The sequence below is a fragment of the Amblyomma mixtum genome, chromosome 1, assembly GCF_055824585.1.
Source record: "Amblyomma mixtum isolate Tamu chromosome 1, ASM5582458v1, whole genome shotgun sequence".
Classification (NCBI taxonomy): domain Eukaryota; kingdom Metazoa; phylum Arthropoda; class Arachnida; order Ixodida; family Ixodidae; genus Amblyomma; species Amblyomma mixtum.
In genome coordinates, this window is record NC_143012.1 from 6,993,228 (window position 1) to 6,998,462 (window position 5,235).

Genomic DNA, 5,235 nt, shown 5'->3' on the forward strand with positions numbered 1-5,235 from the left:
CCTGGCCGGTCGCCTTCTCGGCTCCGATAGCGATCGAGTGGCAGGAGGCGTCGCTGCGCAAGCACGGAAGTTTTCACAGCTAGCTCAGCAGCTTCAGATCTTCCTGTTTATTGCCATTGTTTTTTCTCTTTCAATCTCTCCGTCGGTGACAGTGTCCTTCCATTTGCTCCACCTGCTTCTTCTCTTCTACCGTCGGCCCCCCCTCCCCATTCGTTATTTCATCTGTCCCTCCTGGCTGCTTCGATCGGTGACCTTGGACGGTCTTCATCTACGTGACGGCTTGGGGTGGGCTCCGTATAACGGCTCATGCTCTAGAAAAGAAACCTCGAGAGGAAGCGGAACCTCATGTTTACAGCCTTGGCGTGCCTTGTTCTCTTGAAGTAGTACCATTTCCCCCTGTAGCTGGGACACCGAAATTGGCCTTGACTCCCACGATGCCATTATGGCCAATAAAACACGCCAATGGCCATCGTTCACTTTATCCTCTATGTTTCTCACGAGTAAGCTTCAAGAGAATTATGTGACACTTCCTCCGGATTTCCCCTGCGTACGTTGGGACGAAGTTTAGGGCGGTACTACGCTGGGCAAATCTTAATTGCATAGATCGTTGAGTGCATGTGAGGTGCTAATCAGCTGTTTTAAATCTTGAACTACTTATTGAAGCTATTCTACTGATATTACGAGGTCAGAGCTCGTCAGGATGCATAATATATATTCGGCAGACGGAGCGGATGTTGACAGCAAGGTTCTACGCTGAATGTATGCCCGATATGATTTATTTATTTATTTATTTACAGATACCTTACAGGCCTCCAGGGAGGCATTGTGTAAGGGGGGAGCAATACATATGTGCAACAGTAGCTAGAAAAAACCAAAAATGCGTAGAAACAAACACTGTTACGTTCTAAAAGCTGATTACAAATTGTCACGACAGTACAAAATTGTGTTCAGGAAAGAAAAAACAGCGCTAAATTCTACACAAACCACACAGAAAGACGGACAGGACGGGCGCTGTCCTGTCCGTCTTTCTGTGTGGTTTGTGTAGAATTTAGCGCTGTTTTTTCTTTCCTGAACACAATGTCACACCAACTAGCCCAGCAAAAGGTACTGTTAAACAGTACAAAATACATGCGGAAAAACATTGGATGAAAAAAATAGAATATAAATAAGACATAATAGTAACGGGAAAAAAAAGAACATGAGCAAATACAAAGGAAGGCAAATGGCCTGTTAAACAGGGTGTGACAAAAAACAAAAAACAAAAAACAAGCATGACTCGGACAAAGAAGAAAACGTGCTAGGTGTTAGCGATATAATGTTTGACCAGATGATTATGAAACGTGCCGTGGTTGCGCTGCGATGCAATGCAGTTTGGAAGATCATTCCATAGACATATAGCACGTGGGAGCGGAGAAAAGTTAAAGGCGTGAGTACTGCCATAAATGCGCGTGTAGCTGAGGTTATTGTGCGATCTGATTTGTTAAGCATCAGCTGTTCATGAAAAATGCTTAGTTAACATTGGGCTATAAAATATTTCGGCATGTTAATATGGTCGTCTTCAGCTGGATTCAAAACCCTTTCGCTTCTCATCGAGTTCTTACTATCACGTGTTCATTAGCACCATCATAACCAGCCCGGCTGCGTCCATTCCTGGATTACACCTCTTCCAATGAAATTTATAACTCCTGACCAACTCGCCCAAGCCTGTTTTATCCTGACCTGCGCTACCTGCTGTCAAAACTGTCTTCGCAAACCTTTCGTTTCATCAGTCCTGCTTTTTCTCTGTCTCTCCGAATGCGTTTACCTTCTCTGAGTTCACTTTCATTTACACAACTGGCAACGGTGGTCTCATCTCCGCACACTATGCCCTGCCATTTCTGTGCTCACTTTCTGTTCTTGACCTCAGCAAGACTGTCATTACCACTAGTTAATTTTTAACCTGCTGTGTGCTTTTGCTTTCTGTTACTGCAGTACAGCTACACTGAACAAGCTTTTCTGCTTTCCGGGGAGCTGCAAAGGTCAAGAATGGATAATGGCATAAGATTAATTCGAGAAATGTCTTTAGTCACCTCCGTCCAAATGAAAATATTGCCGCTTCACTCCGCGCAGGGCAGTCGATGGTTTCACCAACGAGATCCGGTCGGTCGACGGCAAGAACCACTACAAGGAACACTGGCAGCACAACGTCTACGGCTGGGGTTTCCTCAACATCCACGAACTAATTGTGAAGAGCAGCCCAGAGGTGGTCAAGTCGGCGCTCACTGTGCTCAAGGTTTGCTATCTGAACCGATGAATCTGTCCGCTTCAGCAGTGAACCTAACAGTACAGTTTTTTTCGTACCAAAAAGATTATATCCACTCCTAATTCCTTTTAAACACTAAAGTAAAATGTTTTGCCTGGCTGTATTCATTTTACCACGTTTTCGCCCCAATGAATCGTCTTCGTTTTCTTCCATGCCCGCTTGGTTTTGTACTGGCGGGTTCGGTAAAAATCGCGACCAGAAATATAAGAAGATGTATGAGTCCAGGGCAGTAGACGGTGTGCGTGATATTAGGCAAGGGGAGAGTGCAGAGGTCCTCTGCGGAAATTTTTTCTGAGGTTTTCTTATACGCGTCTGATTGATTCTAAAACATTTTATTCGCCGGGAAGAGCTTGGCAAGAGGTCGCGTTAAGTGGTCGAGAGTGCATAGCCCTCGACGACTTTGTCAGCCCACTCCACCGCCAAAACTTGCGTTCTGGGGTCAGAGCTAGCCAGCATGGTCTCCCACCGCTCGAGAGAAGGAGCTGTAACTAGATCACCCGGAGGTGGCTCTATTTTGCAGTCCCACAGGATGTGATCGTAGGTAGCACGTTGGCCACAGTGTTTGCAGTTTGGGTTGTAAAGATCTGGATAAATGTGCGCGAGGAGTGATGGGGTGCGTATCGATCTCGTCTGTAGACGACGCCACATAACCTCTTGTTCTTTATTAAGTCTTTTGTCTGGAGGGGGAAAATTCTCCTCTCTAGTTTAAAATGATTGGTGAGATCATGATATGTGATCATGGAGTCCCTCGTGAAATTCAGGGAGCTAGACTCATCCACTGCCCGGTCAACGAAACCTCGGGCTTTATTGTGGGCTGCCTCGTTCCCCGGATTCCCCGAATGGGCTGGGACCCATATCAATTCGGAATAATTTGGTGAGAATTTGGTTGCGTTAAGGATTCTAAGGGAGGTGTTTGTAATTCGCCCTTTAGCGAAATTATTGATACCCATTTTGGAATCGCTGAAGATGATGCTCCGTTGGGTATGCGCTAGGGCGAGGGCTATAGCCGCCTCTTCTGCCGTTTCAGAGGATTTCGTTTTGATTGTCGCCGAGACGATGTGGTCACCATTCTCGTTCACAACCACAATTGCAAAGGCATTGGTATTTTTGTATTCTGCCGCATCTACATAAAGTGTTCCAGCGCACTGTCTGTATTTGTTATGTAAGGCTTTGGCTCTTGCTTGTCTTCTACCCTCATGGTCTGCACAGTGCACGAATGGCATGTTTAAATATACGCGCTTTCGTCGTTGTGTCTATGTCAACTGTTTACCGTCGTGTAGTATTAAGCGTGCGTCGAATATTTCCCATCCTTCCCGCCTCTTCAAAAGGCAACTGCACGACTTTCTAAGGTTTCCCCGATATTCAGTATTCAGATCTATATGGACTATGTGTAACGCATGCCGTTATTTTTACGGTAGCATTTGGAATGAGGACGTAATCAACGATTAAATTTTAGCCCTTTCCTCACAGCACTGACTAATTGCGGCGAAGCTTGGTGGGACGTCACAGACGGTGAGATTTCAAATCTCCGTTGCCGTCAACCACACAGTTGCGTGCGCATCTGGATGGTGCCAAACAACGCTCGACGTGTTTTGGCGTCCCTGGCATTGCTTTTCTTTCTTCAAAGCGTACGTTAATCTTTTAAAAATGCACTGGTATTATTGATGGTGTTAGCATACGGCGCCCACTTGACGCTGCGCACTGTGGCGAAGCTTGAAGGTAGTCGGGCTTTTATTCGACAATTACGTCACCATTTCAAATTCTAGCACAAAAGAACTTCCCGTGCTTTGCCTGCAGGTTTTATTGTTTCGACACCTTTACACTGGTCGAATTCCAAAACCTCTGCAGTGGCCCTTTAACCCTTGCGGTCACAATTTCATCGTGTATGTACGCTTAACTTGTTTGTTGTCGGCTTTGGACTGCTCCAGCTTAGAATTAGCCGGTGTTCAACAATGTTCTTTGAACTATCACACTCAAGGCGTGCTAATGAAGTAGAAAATTGTTCTTAAAGAGCTAACTTCGTTAATTGTTTCGCCATTTTTTTTGCGGGAATCTAAAACTCCCCTTTCCAAGAAACATCCGCCCGGGAATGGAGCTAAGAATCACTATAGAACATTCGAGGACATAGTACGTTTTTAATATGGCAATGTTCCTTCCATTCGGTAGACAGTATCTGCAAGCTCTGGCATTAGTGACGCAACAGATGCAGCCAGTGGCTAATTAACTAATTAATTAATTGTTTTAGATACCCGTAATTTTGAACCTAAAGGCAGCGTTGAGTGAATTGATGGACATGTAGGACGAAATTAAAATCATAATTATTCGAATTGGAGAGTGGATACTTTTTTTGTGACTGTTTTGCTGCGAAACTAATCATTTTCATCATTAGCCTTCTGTGAACAACATTAGGCAACTAAAACTGTAAGCACTTTATCTCCCTGAGTTACACCATCTCTAAAGACTGGAAGCCTTGCTATTTTTTGCTTGTGGTCGCAAACTATCAGATTTCATCGGTGTTGCACTTAGCGCATTTTCAAACTTATTTTCTCAAAGAAAAATAAGTGTCCGCTTGAATAAGTGCAAGCAAACTCCGCAGAACCTCTCACAAAAAAGCCAACTAGCATGGCGGGGGAACAACCTAACATTTCAACAAGCGTGCAGCTACATAAAACGGCAAAAGAATGACCTTGAACGCCGCTATGGATCTGTTGTATCTGCGTGCATGTACGTAGTTAGATTCAACTATTCAGACAGAATAATTTTCTGACTTTTAAATCAAATCAAAGACTTTTCTTTCTAACCGAGAAAGAGGAAGCTGAGGCAAAAGGCCTGTAGCGCCTGACGAGGCCTCAGCTTCATTGTACAGTTTCTAGTACAGTGCGGCGGGAAAAAAAAAAAATAAACATGTTACAAAGCAAACAAAAACTCAACGT